Here is a 19,845-nt window from a genome sequence, read left to right on the forward strand (position 1 = left end):
AAATTTGAGGATTTGTGCAATCTTCTTTTTTCTCCCCTGCAAAATAGGGGTCTCCCAACCTTGGGAACCTTCAGACTTGTGGACTTCAACTCCCAGAATCCCCCCCGGCCCGAGGTTGGAGACCCCTGCAAAAAAAAAAATAGAGTCTTGAGCGGGATATGAGATGCCTCCAGGTCTCAAGTTTGTATTGCCATTTTTCCCATTTTTTCTCTTCCTTTCCTTCCCCCACCCCTCAAAAAAAAAATCAACAGTGATTTGAGAGGGTAATCCGTGTCTGGTGTATTTATAATGAAACATGTGTGCCGCCCTGTCTCCCGAAGGACTCAGGGCGGCTAACAACAATAAAATACAAATGAATACAAGTATTAAAAAAAGAATTAAATTATGTCAAAGTCCCACGAAAACCAATAAAAACATTTAAAATCATAATTAAAAACCCCATTATCATCAGTATGTCAGAACACTGTATGAGAAGTTGCAAAACCAAACCCCTTGACTTCCCAACCTCACTTTCCCCGAATCCCAGTGGCCGGATTCGCTGGGAATTCTGGGAGTTGAAGTCCCAACAGAAAAAGAGAAGACACCCCCCCCCTCGCTTCTCTATGTCAGGGCTTTTCAACCCGTGGTACGGGTACCACCCGGGGTACATTGGCACCTGGCACTTGTGGTACGCGACCATCCTAGAAAAGTGGTAGCGGGGGAGGGGAATGAGCCGAACCGGTGGCAGCACCGCACAAGCCCGAGCGAGAGACGGCTGGAGCTGCAGGGCTGTCGGGGCTCAGCGGAAGCGCCAGGATCAGCGCCGGAATCCAGCTGGAGCTCAGCACCGATCCTGGCACTTCAGCTGAGCCCAGAAGAAGCGCCGATCAGCTGGAATGTTGCAGCATCTCCAGGGTCCTGTGACGTACATTCAGATGCTTGGCAACCGATTCATATTTATGACGGTCACAGTGTCCCAGGGTCATGTGAAGGGACCAAAACCTGCTACAACCACCCAGCAGACCGAGGGGGGGGGATAAAAACCAAACACCCCCCCACCCCACCCCCGCTGCCAATCCTGAACAGAAATGCTCACAACAACGAAAACCTCGGACAGGAGGAAGAGCGCCACCGGGCGGGCAGGCAGGGGTCTTGCTGGGCTGTAACTTCGAACAGTCACTAAGCGAACTGTTGTAAGTCAAGGACTACCTGTACTTCATCACTCTTTTCCTTTTTTTTGGTCATCAAGTTTTTGACCCCTTGCTAGGCGACTGGTGGTCCTCGGATGTTGCCATATCCTAAAAGTGGCAGAATGGGCAAAAAGGTTGAAAAGCCCTGCTCTACGTGGGCGTGTCAGGCCTCTGGGCTGGAAGATTTGGGCAAAAGGTATTTCCTGGGCAGATGCCCTTCTCCAGCTGCCTCTGGGGATGTGGACCCCAAGACCCCCACCCCAAATAATAATAAAACCACGGCCAGCCCCCAACCATCTTCTGAACCTGGTTTGAGCTATTCTGAAGGATAAACCAAAGCCTTTGTCAAAATGGAGACCTGTCTGGGGGGGGCTGCCTCCTTAGGGCCCCACTCTAATGGGGAGGGTCAGGCCCAGGTGGGGCAAGGAGAATCGTCTCAAGCAGGTGGGGACCAAAGAAAGCCTCTATTCCTGTCCTGGAGCCCCAAAGCTTGGCGCATCCTCCTGGCCTGAAGAATTGGTGCATGTGTGTGTGTGCACATTTGGTTGGGAGCTTGCATAACTTTAGAACACAGGTCCCCAACCTACGGGCTGCGGCCCGGTGGCCAATAGGCCAGAGCCCAGGGACAAGCTAGCCAGTGCGCACACACATGTGCACACGCACCCCACTTGCACACGTGGACCTAGCGGGGCTAGCGACGGTGGCTAGCACACACGCACGAGTGCACATGCGGATTGCACAGCCCGTTTGCGCTGGCGCAGGGGGGCTAGAGGTGGTGGCTAGCAGCGGTGTGCCTGCGCAAACGAGGGCTACTAGTGCATGGGTTGTGCAGCCCGTTGGTGTGTGTACATGGGGCTAGCGGTGGCAGCTAGCGCCTGCACATCTACGCAAACGGGGCCGCTAGCACCGTGCGGGCCCTGTTTCTGCACGCATGTGCATGCACACAAAGCTGCTCCCTTCCCCGCCGGGCCGCCAGCAATGAAAAAGTTGATGACCTCTGGTGCAGAGGTATCCTTGACCTGTGGTGAGCATGCAACAACTTATTTGTGAAGAGAAAAGGGTTGCGCGCTGGCCTTCACTGGTCACCTGAGCACCTCATAGGGAGAATGGTTGCAGGATTTGGGTATGGCCAGTCTAGAGAAAAGAAGGACTGGGGGAGACATGATAGCAGCGTTTCAGTATTTGAGGGGCTACCACAAAGAAGACGGGGGAGGGGGTGTCCACCTATTCTCCAAAGCACTAGAAGGCAGGAGAAGAAACAACGGATTTAAACGAATCCAGGAGAGAAGCAACCTGGAATTAAGGAGAAACTTCCTAACAGTCAGGACAATTAACCAGGGGAACTCCTTGCCTCCAGAAGTTCCCACACCGGAGGCTTTTAAGAAGAGAGTGGACAGCCACCTGCCTGAAATAATATGATAGGGTCTCTTGCTTGAGAAGCGGGGTTGGACTAGAAGACCCCCAAGGTCCCTCCAGCTCTATTCTGACCGCCAAAGGACAGCCCTGGCTTAGCCCAGCAGCCATGGGAAGGAGCGTGTTGAGGAAACGAAGGAAGATCTGCAACTTGGCACGATCCCGAGAGCCGCCCAAAGTTGTCCCTGCAGGCGCCGCCCAAAGTGCACTCCTGGGTGTTAGAGAAGACAAAGAATCCCATCTATTTCCTTTGGACCTTGGGGTGATTTGAAAGGGACGAGCCCCAACAGGAAATCCTTTCTCCCTTCCGCTCTTCCTGGGCAAAAGTTCACCAGGATTACAGAGGGCTCCTGTTAACTCTTTCTTGGCGAGGTGTGTGTGTGTCCCTTCGTTGACATTTTGTTCGAGTATGAATGCACCTATATACAGGCAGTCCTCAAGTTACGACGGCTCATTTAGTGACCGTTCAAAGTGTCCACGGCACTGGAAAAGCGACTTAGAGCCGTTGTTCACATTTACGACTCTTGCAGCGTCCCAGTGATCACGGGATCAAAATTCGGACGCTTGGCAACTGACTCATATTTATGACGGTCGCAGCGGCCCAGCGTCACGTTTTGGCGGCCTTCTGACAAGCAAAGTCAGTGGGGGAGCCAGATTCACTTAATAACCGGGTTACTAACAGCTGCAGTGATTCACTTAACAACCGTGGCCAGAAAAGTGGTAAACATGGGACAACACTCACCTCACAAATGTCTCACTCAACGGCAGAAATGTTGGGCTCCTGCATGGACTTACGTTGTGGGGTTATGAAGTTAAACCAACTCTGAGCAGCTCGCAGTTCCTCGATTCTGCAATCTTGAGTTAAAAACAGGCCGCTGACAATCGTCACAACCAAATAAACCTGGTTTTTTTTGTTAGCTGCGAAGTCGTGTCCGACCCAACGCAATGCCATGGACCACGTTCCTCCAGGCCTTCCTGTCCTCTACCATCTTCTGGAGTCCATTTAAGCTCACATCTCCTGCTTCAGGGACTCCATCCAGCCACCTCCTTCTCTGTCGTCCCCTTCTTCTATTGCCCTCCACCTTTCCCAGCATGAGGCTCTTCTCCAGTGAGTCCTTCCTTCTCATGAGGTGGCCAAAGGATTTGAGTTTTAGCTTCAGGATCTGGCCTTCTAAAGAGCGGTCAGGGTTGATCTCCTCTAGGACTGACCGGTTTGATCGCCTTGCAGTCCAAGGGACTCGCAGGAGTCTTCTCCAGCACCATAGCTCAAAGGCCTCAATTCTTTGGCGCTCAGCCTTTCTTACGGTCCAGCTTTCACTGCCATACATTGCAACTGGGAAGACCAGAGCCTTGACTATACGCACTTTTGTTGACAGGGTGATGTCTCTGCTTTTTAGTGTGCTGTCTAGATTTGCCATGGCTTTCCTCCCCAGGAGCAAGCGTCTTTTAATTTCTTGGCTACAGTACCCAAAATTCTAGGTCACAATTGCTGGTTACAGCTGGCGTTGACTAGTTTTGGAAAGCAAAGCAGGGTAAGGATGGGTTAATTCTTTTGGTATTAGAGTAATGTTTGCTTCCATCATGTAGCTGGGAGTTTAGCCTCTAACAAAAGTCCACTACAAACATCTTTCAACGGTTCACTTAGTAGTATGTCTTGTAGATTTTTATGTAGCTCCGCCGGAAGCCCATCTGGACACGGTAAATTAAATATGTTGGATTCAGAAAAAAGTGGCAGAACAGATAAAGAGAGCAAAACATTTAAAACTATGTTAGAAGAAAGGATTACAACGATGGAAATATCAGAGGCCATAAAAAGACCAAAAAAATGGGAAAAGAACAGGACGGGTTAATTCACCGGCGGGAGACTAGCGGGCCATCCTAAACCGAAGGCCAAAATGTTTTGCAAGAAGGGAAAGACAAAAGACTTCCTGTTGGTGAAAAAATCTTGAAGTCGCCAAGACTCAAAGCTGAGTTGGGGCAATCTCTATTTCAGAGCTCTCCCACCTTTCTGGGTCGACGGCCCGGTGGAAAAAGGAGAGGCAGGCACCTTTATGCGTGCATGCGCACACATGGAAACATGGCCGCGTGTGCATGCATGCAAACAGGGCCACGAGCATGCGCGCTCCGCAAATGGGGCTGCTAGCGCCAGCACAAGTCATGCGGCTCGGCTAGCACTGGTGCACGGCTCAGGGCTCGGCTAGCGCCGGCACAAGGAAAAATGTGCACATGCGCGTGTGCGCTGGCCAGCCACTCACGCAGCCCAGTGGCCAAGAGGCTACGGCCCAGTAGTGGGGCCACGGCCCATAGAATGGGGACCTCTGCTTATATTTTAGAATAGAATAGAACAGAGCTGGAAGGGACCTTGGAGGTCTTCTAGTCCAGCGCACTGCTCGAGCAGGAGGACCAGAAGGCAGGAGAAGAAGCAAGGGATGGAGACTCGTCAAGAAGAGAAGCAACCTGGAACTAAGGAGAAACTTCCTGACAGTCAGAACAATTAACCAGTGGAACTCCTTGCCTCCAGAAGCGGTGAATGCTCCAACACTGGAAGTTTTTAAGAAGAGACTGGACAGCCATTTGTCTGAAATGGTATATAATAATAATAATAATAATAATAATAATAATAATAATAATAATAATAATAATAATAATAATAATAATAATAATAATAATAATAATAATAGTAATAATAATAATAATAATAATTTTATTTGTATACCGCCCTTCTCCCAAAGGACTCAGGGCGGTGAACAGGGCAAACATATAAAAGTACAAGAATACAAATATTAAAAAAGATTAAACAAGATGCCCAGAAACTAACAACCAATAAATTAAAATGCATTAAAACAATATTAAAATCCAAACCCATCACCCATCAGGCCAGGCCAGCTTGTTCGAACAAGTAGGTCTTCAGATCGCGTCGGAATGAGCGAAGGTCGGGCGCCATCTGGAGCTCAACCGGCAACCGATTCCATAAATCCGGGGCGCCCACAGAGAAGGCCCTCCCCCTGGGGGCCACCAGACGACATTCTCTGACCGGTGGCACCCTGAGGAGGCCCTCTCTGTGGGCACGCACAGGGCGGAGGGAAGTTGATGCCGGCAGCAGGTGATCCTTGAGGTACTCCGGACCCATGCCATGTAGGGCTTTGTAGGTCTCACCCGGAAGACAACTGGGAGCCAATGCAGCTCACGGAGCAGAGGTGTAACATGGGAGTATCGGGAGACTCCCAACACAACTCTCGCGGCTGCATTCTGTACCAGTTGGAGCCTCCGAGTGGTCCTCAAGGGCAGCCCCATGTAGAGAGCGTTGCAGTAGTCTAAACGAGAGGTCACGAGCGCATGAGTGACCGTACACAAGGCATCCCAGTCTAGATAGGGTCGCAACTGGCGCACCAGGCGAACCTGGGCGAAGGCCCCCCGAGTCACAGTTGTTATATGGTCTTCTAAAGAAAGCTGTGAATCTAGGAGGACTCCCAAGTTGCGAGCCCTATCTACGGGGGGTAATAACTCACCCCCCATAGAAAGAGATGGAATATTCTGAGTTTCCCGAGATGCCGATACGCACAGCCACTCAGTCTTGTCAGGGTTGAGTTGAAGTCTGTTCCTCCCCATCCAGACCCGAACCGCCTCCAGGCAACGGGACATCACGTCGAGGGCATCACGGGTGGTTTGGGGTCGAAATAAAAAGCTGGGTATCATCAGCATACTGATGATACCCAACTCCAAAACCACGAATGATCTCACCCAGCGGTTTCATGTAGATGTTGAACAGGAGAGGCGAGAGGACCGACCCCTGAGGAACTCCACAAACGAGAGGCCTCGCGGTCGACCTCTGCCCCCCTGCCAACACCGACTGCGAACGTCCCAGGAGATAGGAGGAGAACCACTGAAGAACTGTGCCTCCCACTCCCAACCCCCTGAGACGCCGCAGCAGGATACCATGGTCGATGGTATCGAAAGCCGCTGAGAGATCTAATAGGACTAGGACAGAGGAATATCCCCTGTCCCGAGCCCTCCAGAGATCATTTACCAGAGCGACCAATGCCGTCTCCGTGCTGTACCCGGGCCTGAAGCCCGATTGGTGCGGGTCTAGATAATCCGCTTCATCCAGAACCAGAGGGAGCTGATGCGCCACCACACTCTCGACAACCTTCGCAAGAAAGCGAAGGTTGGAGACCAGACGAAAGTTATTCAACACAGCTGGGTCCAAGGCAGGCTTCTTGAGGAGGGGCCTCACCACCGCCTCCTTCAAGACGGCGGGGAAACTACCCTCACTCAAAGAGGCAGATATAACTGCCTGGAACCAGCCTCGTGTCCCCTCCCGGGCCGCATAAACCAGCCAGGAAGGGCACGGGTCCAATAAACATGTGGTGGAGCTCAGCCTCCCCATAATCCTGTCCACTTCCTCCGGAGCCACAGGATCGAACTCCTCCCAGATAACATCGACAAGACCGCCCGTATCCTGATCGTCAGACTCTGCCCAGTCAGAGTCCAAACCGGTCTGAATCCGAGCGATTTTATCCGACAGATGTTGACTAAACTCCTCGGCACGACCCTGCAAGGGTTCCTCCCTCACCTCCTGATTAAGGAGGGAGCAGGTCACCCTAAACAGGGCGGCTGGGCGATTATCTGCGGACGCGATAAGGGAAGCGAAATGATTAGATCTCGCCACCCTTATCGCTGCGAGATAAGACCTAATACAGGTTCTCAGTTGCAATCGGTCGGATTCAGATCGGCTGGATCTCCAATAGCTCTCTAGGCCCCGTCTCCGACGCTTCATCTCCCGGAGCTCCACGGAAAACCATGGAGCCCGCTGGGATCTGCACCGGGTCAGGGGCCGCAAGGGTACAACTCGGTCAAGCGCCTCCGTGGCTGCCCTTTCCCCGGCTTCCACTAAGGCATCCGCCGAGCTGTGAGCAAAGGGTTTCCTGCCTGAGCAGGGGGTTGGACTAGAGGACCTCCAAGGTCCCTTCCAACTTTATTATTATCATCATCATCATCATCACCATCCTATATCGTCTCAGACAAGTGGCTGTCTAGCCTCTTCTTCAAAATCTCCAGGGATGGAGCGCCCACGATTTCTGGAGGCCAGCTGTTCCACTGGTTGATTGTCCTCCTCACTGTCAGGAATTTACATGTAGCCCTTGATTTATTTACACGTAGTCCTTGATTTACGACCAAAGCTGAATTCCCATCGTAAGCAACGCAGTAGTGCAAGGTTGCAAATAAGGATCACATGACCCCAGGACGCTACAACTGCTGTAAATACATGCCACTTCCCAAGCGTCTGCATTTGATCCCATGACCGTGGGAAGGTTGTAAGGGTGGTAAGTGTGAGCATCTGTCATAAATCACTTTTTCCAGTTCCTTTGTAACATGGAACTGTTGCTAAACAAAAGGATTGTAAGTTGAGGACTAACATTTGGACTGCTTAGTACAAAAATGCAAGCTGTTGTTGCTGGGGCTGGGACCAGCACAGCAAAGAGGCCGAGGAGGGTGTAACTATGGAGCAGGCAGTTGACAGAGTAGATAGCCTTCTGAGAACAAGAACAAGTGACCAGGGGAACGCCTTGCCTCCAGAAGTTGTGGGTGCTTCAACACTGGAGGTCTTAAAGAAGATATTGGACAGCCATTTGTCTGAAATGGCATAGGGTCTCCTGCCTGAGCAGGGGGTTGGACTAGAAGACCTCTAAGGTCCCTTCCAACTCTCTTATTCTATATTCTCCTGAATATAGGTCAAAGGTGGAGTTGACCTAAATCAGGGGTGGGGAACTCTGGCCCCTGTATGACTTGTGGACTTCAACTCCCAGAATTCCTGAGCCAGCTGGCTCAAGAATTCTGGGAGTTGAAGTCCACAAGTCATACAGGAGCCAGGGTTCCCCACCCCTGACCTAAATCCTTTAATGCAGCTTCTTCATGCAAAGACTGGCATCCCCAGCAGAGGGCAGCATTGGGCAGCTGTGGATCCCCTCCACAAGAATGGCAAAAGAGCTCCTAGGGCACTTCAGGAAGCCGAAATGCTGGTTTTTATTTTTTGTTTGCCCCCACCAGAGAGGGGAAGAATCGTTTTCCAAAGGGCGCTGGATGAAACTGTAGAACTGGAAGCAAGGTTGTTCCTAAGAAAAGATCCCGCTTGCTGGGAAGACGGGAGACTTTCAATCCATGGAGAAAGGTGCCTGAAGGCAGAACGAGAAGCAACTGCCTCCAGAAGTTGTGGGTGCTCCATCACTGGAGGCTTTTAAGAAGAGATTGGACAGTCACCTATCTGACATGGTACAGAGCAGGGGGTTGGACTAGAAGACCTCCAAAGTTAGGATTCTATCAGGAAGGAAGGAAGGAAGGAAGGAAGGAAGGAAGGAAGGAAGGAAGGAAGGAAGGAAGGAAGGAAGGAAGGAAGGAAGGAATCTAATCAAGGAATCAACCTAGAATTAAGGAGAAGGAAGGAAGGAAGGAAGGAAGGAAGGAAGGAAGGAAGGAAGGAAGGAAGGAAGGAATCTAATCAAGGAATCAACCTAGAATTAAGGAGAAGGAAGGAAGGAAGGAAGGAAGGAAGGAAGGAAGGAAGGAAGGAAGGAAGGAAGGAAGGAAGGAAGGAAGGAAGGAAGGAATGGATGGTATCAAGGAATCAACTGAGAATTAAGGAGAAACTTCCTAACAGAACAATTAACCAGTGGAACAACCTGCCTCTAGAAGTTGTGAATGCTCCAACACTGGAAGTCTTTAAGAAGAGACTGGACAGCCATTTGTCACTCTAGGATGATAGGGTAAAGATATCCCACTTTGGAAATTTTAAAACTTGTGGACTTCAACTCCCAGAATTCCTCAGCCAGCCTGATAAAAGAAAGGTAAAATATCAGTTGGGGGAAAAAAACATTGAAAATGAAATGTTTTGCAGAAAGGGCGGTGGACCACCTAGAAGAGAGAAAAGGCTATAACGTGGTGCTGTGTGATGGTGCCTGACAGGGAACTGTAATGGAAAATTTGTTGTGCCTCTGAAGAGAAGCCGCCTTGGTTGTTTTGTGTGGTTGAAATGTTAAAAATGGGACTCTATCCGCTCCGTTAGTGACCTCAGTGGTCTGACCTGGAGCATCGGACACAGGTAGGTCCCAAAGGCTCGGCTGACCTAGGAAAAGGCTGGGTCTGCACCTCCCACTTGGCTAAGACAGGGTTGAGTGTGTGTGTGTGTGTGTGTGTGTGTGTGTGTGTGTATCCAACTGGTATGGTTAGTTTATTGTTGGGTCTGTTCTGTTGTGCAGTTCCAGTCAGCTGCCTAATTTAGTGAATTGTGGCGTGCACCTTGCCTGAATGCAACTCTACAGCCTATTCTTTTAGCCAGTCAAGTCATCTTCCTTGTGATCTAGTTATACACAGTCACACCAGCTGAGTCAAAAGCTGCCATCTGGAGAATTCAGAGACAACCCCCCCCCACACACAGACACACACACATTCTCCAGGAAGGCCCAACGTCTTTCACAACAGAACATGGCTAGCTCCACCATGTGTAACAGAATAATAGAGTTGGAAAGGACCTTGGAGGTCATCCAGTCCAACCCCCTGCTCAGGCAGGGAACCCTATACCACTCCAGATAAATGGCTGTCCAGTCTCTTCTTGAAAACCTCCAGTGTTGGAGCACCCACAACTTCTGGAAGCAAGGCGTTCCACTGGTTAATCGTTCTTGCTGTCAGGAAGTTTCTCCTTAGTTCCAGATCAGAGGTCACCAACCTTTTCATGGTGGCGGCCCGGAGGGAAAGGGAGCAGCTGGGAAATTTGCACGCATGCATATGTGTGCGGAAAGAGGGGCGCGTGCACCCACATGGCGCTAGCAGCCTCGTTTGCGTAGATGTGCAGGTGCTAGCTGCTGCTGCTAGCCCCACACACGCAAAAACGGGCTGCACAATCCACACGGCGCTAGCAGCCCTCGTTTGCACAGGCACGCAGGTGCTAACCACCGCCACCGCTAGCCCCCGTGTACAGGCGCAAACGGGCTGTGCAATCCGTGTACTCGCCAGTGGCCCCAGGTGCGCAGGTGCTAGCCACCGCTACTAGCCCCACACACAGGCGCAAATGGGTCCACAGGCGCGAGTGGGGGTGTGCGCGCACACTGGCTAGCTTGTCCCACAGCCCAGTGGCTGTGGCCGTGGCCCATAGGTTGGGGACCCCTGTTCTCAATTGCGGTGGTGCAAATGATAGTTTTGATGATCATTGAAGTATACCGACATGGTCCCTAAATAGACAAAAGAAACTGGATGCATTAAGGTTGAATACTTTGAAACATACTGCTTATCTTTTGCACTAATTGAGCCACATGCAACTGTTAGTCTGAAGGGTCACAGTAAACCAACAATTTATCTGTCTGAACATGTTCCATATTCCATGACGTAGCTCAAAATGAGATACCCAATTTCAAGAACATCCAGTTTGCTTCAAGACATCCTGGGAAAAATCCATCCTTCCTGTATTTCCAATTATTCTTTCACTTTTGCTATCAACGCAAGATTAAGTTGGCCAGAATATTAGACCCTTCGGACAAAAAGCACCCTAAGTTTAAACAAAGTTGGCATTTTTCTTTTTTTTTTAAAAGTAGACTTTAAAACGGGCCCGTCCCCAAGAGGCAGGCAGAGAGCTTGAGATGACCTTACCGGACGATAAATACAGGTAGTCCTCAACTTGCGACCACAACAGAGCCTAAAATTTGCTGTTGCTAAGCAGGGCGGCTTGATAAGTGAGTTTCGCCCCGTGTTACGACCTTTCTTTTCAGCGTCGTTAAGCGAACCGCTGAAGCTGTTAAGTGAGTCACACAGACTATTCTCAAGTGAATCTGGCTTCCCCGTGGCCTTTGCTTGTCAGAAGATCACAAAAGGGGTCCCTCCCCCTCATAAAAAGGAATCTGGTTGCCAAACAGCCAAATTTGCATCGTGTGACCACAAAGGGAAAAATAGAGAAAGTCCAGTTGCCTCTTGAAAAAGCAGCTCGGGGACTTCTGTCGGGATGGGACACGCAAGAGAGACGCGCCGGCAGAACCGAGTCAGGCATTTTCTGGATTTTTGGCACGCGAAGCCCAAACGGTTCACCGCCACTGGCATGTCAGCCCCGCCTCCTTAACCTCTGCCCTGGGTTCATGCCAACGTCAGGGTAGAGAGGCAGATGCTTTGTGCGGCATTCAGTCCAAAGTGTAGGCGACCACGTTCTCTCTCTCTCTCTCTCTGGGCCATCCCCTGCGGTTGTGACCTCACAAGTGGGAAAACTGTTGTCCATCATTTTGTCCTGGGCCCTGGGTGGCCTCACCTTGGTATTGTAGAACCGCAGCCGGGGAGCTACGATGAAAGACTTGGACGCTAAAATGAAGGACGGTTGCAGGAATCGGGTTTGGTTAGAGAAAAGGAGGACCGGGGGGGGGGGGACATGATAGCAGCATTCCAGTATTTGAGGGGCTGCCACAAAGAAGAGGGGGGGGGTGTCCACCTATTCTCCAAAGCACCTGCAGGGAAGGACAGAAAGCAACGGATGGAAACTAATCGGAGAGTGAAGCAACCTGGAATTAAGGAGAAACTTCCTGACAGTTAGAACAATTCGCTCCTTCCGGCGGGATCTAAAAACTTATTTATTTGAGCAATCTGGCCTGGTTTGATGGGTTGGGGTTGGGGTTTAAACATGGTTTTTAATTATTGTATATATCGGGCATAATATTTAATTGTTTTTTAACTTTTGTATTTTGTCTTTTAATACTTATTGCCCTGTACACCGCCCTGAATCCTTCGGGAGAAGGGCGGTATAAAAATTTAATAAATAAATAAATAATAAATTAACCAGTGGAACAACCTGCCTCCAGAAGTTGTGACTGCTCCAACATTGGAGAAGAGACTGGACAGCCATTTGTCTGAAATGATATAGGGTTTCCTGCCTGAGCAGGGGGTTGGACTAGAGGACCTCTAAGGTCCCTCCCAAATTTATTATTATTATTATAAAACTTTTATTCATAAAACATGAAACTCAGTCAACTGAACACTCAAATGGACTGGCACTAATGGTTGACAGGGGTTGCTGCCGGCATCCTAGGAATCAACCAGGTATCTCCTTAAAATGGAAGATGTTCCGAGGAGCGCAGTTTTTTGTTTTGCCAAGTTTTTGGACCTAGTTCCCAGTGCCCCAAGGACAATGGGTATGACTGTTACATGTTTCATCCATAATCGCACAGTTTCTTTTATTATTATTATTATTATCATTATTATTATTGTCGCAAGTGGAAGACTACCTGTATTCCACACAATTTGAGAAGGCTTACAACAGTCCCATCCTTGTGAATAGTCTGGGAGTCGATGACGGGCCAAAGGAAGGGCTGTGAACTGGAATCCAGAACCGGATGCTCTGGTTTGAATCTCAGAGAGTTCCTATACTGGTAGTCCTCGACTTATGACAATTGAGCTCAACATTTCCATTGCTAAGCAAAGCAGTCGTTAGGTGAATCACTGTGGTTGTTAAGTTAGTAATGTGGACGTTAAGTGGGTCTGCCTTCCTGATTAACTTTGCTTGTCGGACGGTCGCAAAAGGGGATCGCATGACCCTGGGACGCTGTGACCGTCATAAATACGAGCCAGTTGCCAAGCGTATGAATTTTGATCACATGACCCTGGGGAGGGTGCAGCGGTCGTAAGTGTGAAAAACGGTCCTAAGTCACTTTTTTCAGTGCCATTGTAACTTTGAACGGTCGCTAAACGAAGTGTTGTAAGTCGCGAACTACCTGTATAGAATAATATAGAGTAATTGTCCTTCCTGCAAGGCCTTTTTCCAAGAGACACACCATGGTCAATCTTAGTTTTCATAGATAAATTGTAGTATTTGATGATGACTATTCCTGAATCGGTTTGGGAATAATGAAGGTACTATAAGCCTAAGAACTGATTGCCTCAAGGAAACTGCTCAGTTGTCTGTAAGGTAGAAAAGTGGATTTTCTAAAATATTCAGGGATAATTATTCAAGTAAAATCTCTTTGTTGATAGACTTGCATATCTCAAATGCTATTACACAAATTAATGGCGATATTAATAGATGGTTAACAATCCCTATGAGATGCCGGAGAAGAATTAAGTGTGGCAATAATGAATATGTATAACTTCACAATGGCTACATAGTTTAATGGACTATTTTTTGACAATGCAATGATTAAATTTGTAAAGAATGGTAAGGACTCTGACACTGTCTTTTTCTGGGTTATGGTTCCCAATGGGGTTTTAATCTTCTAAATTATTATCGCATTATATCAGCAAGCATATTTATTAGGCCTTGTTTTCATTGGTATTAAAATGGCACCGATTACGCATCATTTTGAGCACAGTTAGACTTTTTATTCTGTCAACTCTGAAATCTTAGGAAATATGTTATTCCCAGCTTTGGAGGCAATTAGACATAATGGGATATTATTGGGAAATTAACATTTTGTTATTCTTATGAGATATTCATTCTCTGAAATAACCCTTTTTTAAAAAAATAGCCAGGAGAAGCAATCCAGCGGTTCCGACGTTACTAAGTCAAAGATCTTAGGTTTTTTTAAAAAAGTAATTTTTTAAATGATCTCCTAATGAAGATTTTGACTTTTAATAAAACGTGTGGGTCAGAAAAGGGGTTACCAGATTCCTCTTATTCTTTCTCTCTTTTGCAACTGGCATGTACTTATGTCAGTTGTAGTGTCCTGTGATCACCCATTTGTGACCTTCTGATAAGCAAAATCAATGGGGGGAGCCGGATCCACTTAACCACCACATGACTCACTTTTAACAACCATGACTCACTTAACAACTGCACAATTCGCTTAACAACTGTGGTAAAAAGGTTGCAAAGTTGGGGGTGAACAGCCTAATGAGAGTCTCCTAACGACCATGTAATTCACTTAGCAGCCACAACCCAAAAGGTTTGTAAAATCAGGCACCGCTCAGTTAACGACCACGTTGCTTAGCGACAGAAGACCTCACTGTGGTCTTAAGTCGAAGCCTTCCTGCTTGCGGAAAAGGCAGGGAGTCTTCCTGACAGACTGTAAGGATAGTGTAACTTTGAGAGACTGGAGGAAAAAGCCACCACCAAGAGATCCCTGAAGCCCGAGACAGAAATGTAATTTGGGGAAAAAACGCCTCAGCATGTGACTTCTTCTGAGAAAGGGGGGGGGGCACATTGAGGAGTGGCAAGGCTCTGTTTTAATAAAAGTAGTAAGAGTTTGTGAGCGTTCTTTATTTCTCTTAGGCTGGCCTACTCTTAAGGGCCGGCATGAAAAATTTCCCTCAGAGCAGCTGCCCAATTCTCACCTTAGGTTAAAAAATAAGACCAAGAGGGCTTTCTCTGAGGGAAACCCCCCAATTCTGACAGAAAGTACCCCCCCTCAATGGAGAGCCCAGCGGAGACCCTCCTCTCCCCTCGGCCGCCGCGCGGCTCTCTTTTCCCTCAGCGGGCCGCTCCCGCCTCAAAAGCCAAGAGGAGGCGGCGCCCTCCGCCGTTACCGGGGCGACCGCAGAAGCCCCGCCTCGCCCCATCCGCCTTCCCTGCAGCCGCCCTGACGCCCCGCCCCCGAGGGCGGAGCCGCCCCGCCCACCGCCCCGCCCCGTCGTCGCCCGATGCCGGCCCGGGAGCGGCCGAGCGAGGCAGCAGCGGCAGCGGCGGCGGCGGCCGGAGCGGCGAGGCGAGGCTCGATCGGGAGCGCAGCAGGCCGAGGTGAGGGAGCGCCGGTCCGGGTCGAGGCTGAGCGGGACTCCCGCTGGGACGGGGCCTCCGGGCGCGCGCTCGGCCCTCTTGCCCTGCCTGGGGGAGGGAGGGAGGGGCGGCACGTCTGAATGCGCGCGTGTCTCCCCACGCGTGTCTGGCTGGGGCCGTCTGCCGTCTGGAAAGAGCCTTCCCCAAGCCGGGCGGGGCGGAGAAGAGCGCCCGCAAGTCGGCGAGGGAGCCGCGGCCGGAGCGCGACTACAACCCCCAGCAGCCCCGCGCTGACGCCAGGCGGCAAGGCATGCCGGGAGTTGTAGTGCGGGAAAGCCTCGCAGGGCATCGCGGATTAGCCAGCCGGGCGTCCGATTCCTGCTCAACGCCTTTGGGGTAATTCCACCCCGGGGAAGGGGGGGAGGGGCGAGGGGGGGGCTGATCTGGGGTGGGGTGGGGGGCTTGGAAGCAGGCGCGCGGGGGGGGGACGGGGGCATGTTCTGGCCTCCCCCCCCCACTTTGCAAAAGATGCCCGCCTCTCTCCAGGTGCGCCTTTGAAGTGGCCCTAGGTGTGCGGTGCCTGGGAGCCCCCCGAGGGGGGGGACACCACGGGAGGGGGGGCCGCCTTTGGAATTGGGGAGGGGGGGGGAAAGACAGGCTGCCCAGGGAGGGCCGGGTGTGGCTGTGCAATCCTTGCTCAACTGCCCCTCGGATGCAACATTGGGTGTGGGTGTGTGTGTGTGTGTGTGCGTGCCCGAGTGCTGGACCGCAGGGGTGGTTGTGTGCGTGTGCTTTGCACGCGTTTGGTGGAAAGGCGTGTGCGTGTGCACGACCCGGCCCCTGGCGTGTTTTGCAATGGCCGGCCTGATGTTCAGCGCGGAGTTCCTCTTCCTTTAGACAACCTTGCTGGGTGTGTGTTGCCTTGCTGGGGTTCACTGGGTCCCGCTTCTGCCCCTCGGACGCGGCAGAGGATGGGGTGGGGGCGGGGTGGGGGCTGCTCGTGGGGAGGGGGAGAGAGAGAAGACTGGTGGCTTTCCAGCCGGCAGGTTGGGGGAAATCCCAGGGGTGGGGTGTGGCAGGGCTTTTGCCGGTGCTTTGTTGTCTGTGTTGCACACCACAGCTGATGTGTGGTATAGAGAGGGAGGGGTGTGTGTGTGTGTGTGTGTGTGTGTGTAGGGGGGGAAAAATGGGGTTGGAAAGGAAATAGTCTGGGTGGGGGGATTTGCCCTTCTTATCTAAGGAATAAAGCATGTTTGATCTAAGGCAGGGGTCTTCCAACTTGGCCCTTTTATGACTTGTGGACTTCAACTCCCAGAATTCCTTGCCGGCTGAGGAATTCTGGGAGTTGAAGTCCACAAGACATAAAAGGGCCAAGTTGGAAGACCCCTGTCCTAGGGTGATTATACTAGCTTTGCTGCCTGAGGAATTCTGGGAGTTGAAGTCTACAAGTCATCAAAGGGCCAAGTGGGAAGACCCCTGTCTTAAAGCATCCTGGCTGAGGAATTCTGGGAGTTGAAGTCCACAAGACATAAAAGGGCCAAGTGGGAAGACCCCTGTCTTAAAGCATCCTGGCTGAGGAATTCTGGGAGTTGAAGTCCACAAGTCATAAGAGGGCCAAGTGGGAAGACCCCTGTCTTAAAGCATCCTGGCTGAGGAATTCTGGGAGTTGAAGTCCACAAGTCATCAAAGGGCCAAGTGGGAAGACCCCTGTCTTAAAGCATCCTGGCTGAGGAATTCTGGGAGTTGAAGTCCACAAGTCATAAGAGGGCCAAGTGGGAAGACCCCTGTCTTAAAGCATCCTGGCTGAGGAATTCTGGGAGTTGAAGTCCACAAGTCTTAAAGTGGTCAAGTTTGAAGACCCCTGTCTTAAAGCATCCTGGCTGAGGAATTCTGGGAGTTGAAGTCCACAAGTCATAAGAGGGTCAAGTTGGAAGACCCCTGTCTTAAAGCATCCTAGCTGAGGAATTCTGGGAGTTGAAGTCCACCAGTCATCAAAGGGCCAAGTGGAGAGACCCCTGGCTGAGGAATTCTGGGAGTTGAAGTGCACAAGTCCTAAAAGAGCCAAGTTGGAAGACCCCTGACCTGGGGTGATTAATTTTTTTTAGAAATCCTGGCTTTTATAACCTTAAATCCCGGCTTTAAAATATGGAAGATGGAGAACAGCTTTTACCTGTTAAATGCCTTGCTGGGGATTTTGTACATTGCAGCAAGGGCTGGCTGTGTCCGCCTTATAGTTGCTCCTACGTTTTTCTATTTTTTATTTTTTTGGCCTTCCTGCTTCGTCTTTGCCCACCTCCCCAGAAAGAAAAAGCAACAGATGTGGACCATCCACAAGCAAAAGTGGCTAGTCAGGAAGGGGAATCGGAGGTGGTAGCTTCCTTTCTTGTCTCTTGTTTGTTTCGTGGTTTGTTTTCCTGGCTGTTTTCAAGTTTTGGATTCTTCTTTTTACGTCTTCCACATCTGGACCCCGGTTTCGCTTGTTACGTTATTTAAATCTAGAGGACGCCCATCTCGCTGTAAAGCAGCTCACATCATCCCAACCCAACCGTATAAAATAACTAGAATGTTAGAAAGGTTAAGTATTAAAAGTTAAAACTTTAAAAGTAAAAAAAAAAAGCAAAAATGAATCGGTATGTAAATACAGTAGAGGTGGAATTTTACAAGCTTCAGGAATATCTCTCTACCAGCTGCGGAGTTTCTTAAGACCGTTTTACCTTGTTTCTTCACAAGACAAATGTGAATTTTTTTTTATTTTGCAGAGGCCCAATGCACATGTGTGAATGTGTCAGGGGCATCCTTGGCTTTTTATACACTGCTTATCTCCTCCTTGAGCAGAGGGCTGGACTAGAAGACCTCCAAGGTCCCGTTCGGTTCTTCTTCTCAAATTGGAAGGGACCCTCAGAGCTCGGCCACCATTGCTTGTTTGTCTGGCTCAAAAACTAGCCTGCTTGTTTCATGCGCTGTTTTATCAGCCTGATGGATTTTAGAGATGCATTTATTTACACACGCAATGTTGTGAAGCGGGAGAGGGAGGCAGTTAAGGAGTGGGAAATAGAAATAAATGCCTTGCATTCATTCCCATTGTATTTAAGGTTTGCAGTGGGAAAGGGGGAAAAAAGAAATAAGATGCCGAAGGACCACTTAAAACACCCAATGGTGGCAGATGGAAGAGGGTTCTCATGTGTCTTCCATTAGAGGGGAATTATAATGTTAATTAGACTAAATGCCTTGGATCCTTTCTTCCCAAGAGGCCTATGAAGACTATTAACAATCGGAGGAGAAGACAACCCCGGTTTAAACAACCGGCAGCTGTGATGTCACAAAAGGCAGCTTAACAGTTATGTCCCACCTTTTGCGTGCGCTTCAGGGGCGGTGCGCAGCCCTTTTTAACAATGAGGGTTTTCTAGCAAGGCTGAGTTCTGCCTTTTACCAGGCTGAGTAACAATGCTTTCTGTGTTGTGCAGGAAAAAAAAAAACCCACGCCAAGCATAAAATCCTGTCCTGTTTATGAAAAATTTGTAGGCAGTTCCAAGGTGGCTCCTCTCTGCGGGAAAAGAGGCACGAATAAAAAGATGGTTAAAATATGTTTGAATAATAATAATAATAATAATAATAATAATAATAATAATAATAAGAAGAAGAAGAAGAAGAAGAAGAAGAAGAAGAAGAAGTTGGAAGGGACCTTGGAGGTCATCTAGTCCAACCCCCTGCTCAGGCAGGAAACCCTATACCATTTCAGGCAAATGGCTGTCCAGTCTCTTCTTAAAAACCTCCAGTGTTGGAGCCTTCACAGCTTCTGGAGTAGGGGGTGACATGATAGCAGCCTTCCAGTATCTCAGGGGCTGCCCCAAAGAAGAGGCAGTCAAGCTATTCTCCAAAGCCCCTGAAGGCAGGATAAGAAGCAACGGATGGAAACTAATCAAGGAGAGAAGCAGCCTGGAATTAAGGAGAAACTTCGTCAGGATTAATCAGTGGAACAACTTGGCTCCAGAAGTTGTGGGTGCTCCAGCTGTCAATATCCAAGGACCAACATTGGAGGTTTTGTTATTTTTTTTAACAAGAGTTCAATAATAATTATTCAAGCAAAACGGGTTGTCTTGAGTATCTTACTCACTAATACAAATTAAATTCCTAATCCCTAAATCTTTTCTCTAACCACTTGTAAAATAGGTCCCAAGTTTGAAAATACTCTTGTTTCTTCTTTTTCTTTCAACCTTAAAGTAAATCTCTCCTTTTCTGCACAGTCTTAATATTTTTTGGGTTATTTCTTCTTCTGGTGGTATTTCTTTGTTCTTCCAATATTGTGCAAATATAATTCTTGTGGTTATCATGTGTAGAATCAAATATTTACTTTGCTTATCGAATTTTTATGGCATTATACCTAGTTAAAAAAAATCAGGTTTGTAGTAGTCTTTGTGTTTCTCTAATGTTTTTTTCTAACCAAGTGTGGATTGTTGTCCCAATATCTCCTTCCTTTAACACATGTCCAACACCTATGATACTCAGTACCTGGTTTGGGTTACATTTCCAAAATTTCTCTCTCACGTTTTTAAACATTTTTGCTAATCTTGTTGGTGGCAAATGCCACCT

At 49.3% G+C, this 19,845-nt stretch overlaps 1 protein-coding gene across 4 annotated transcripts in view; it reads left to right on the top strand.

Moving 5' to 3' along the window:
* Positions 1-15,173: 15,173 nt before the first annotated feature.
* Positions 15,174-19,845, top strand: part of MYO18A (myosin XVIIIA) — a gene marked incomplete at its 3' end in the record, with an annotated part of 181,344 nt that continues 176,672 nt past the window's right edge. For all 4 annotated transcript variants that reach the window (XM_081337727.1, XM_081337728.1, XM_081337724.1 and 1 more), the window contains exon 1: positions 15,174-15,276. The remainder of the gene's footprint in view (positions 15,277-19,845) is intronic.

The sequence above is a fragment of the Vipera berus genome (assembly GCF_964194415.1).
Source record: "Vipera berus genome assembly, chromosome: 1".
NCBI lineage: Eukaryota > Metazoa > Chordata > Lepidosauria > Squamata > Viperidae > Vipera > Vipera berus.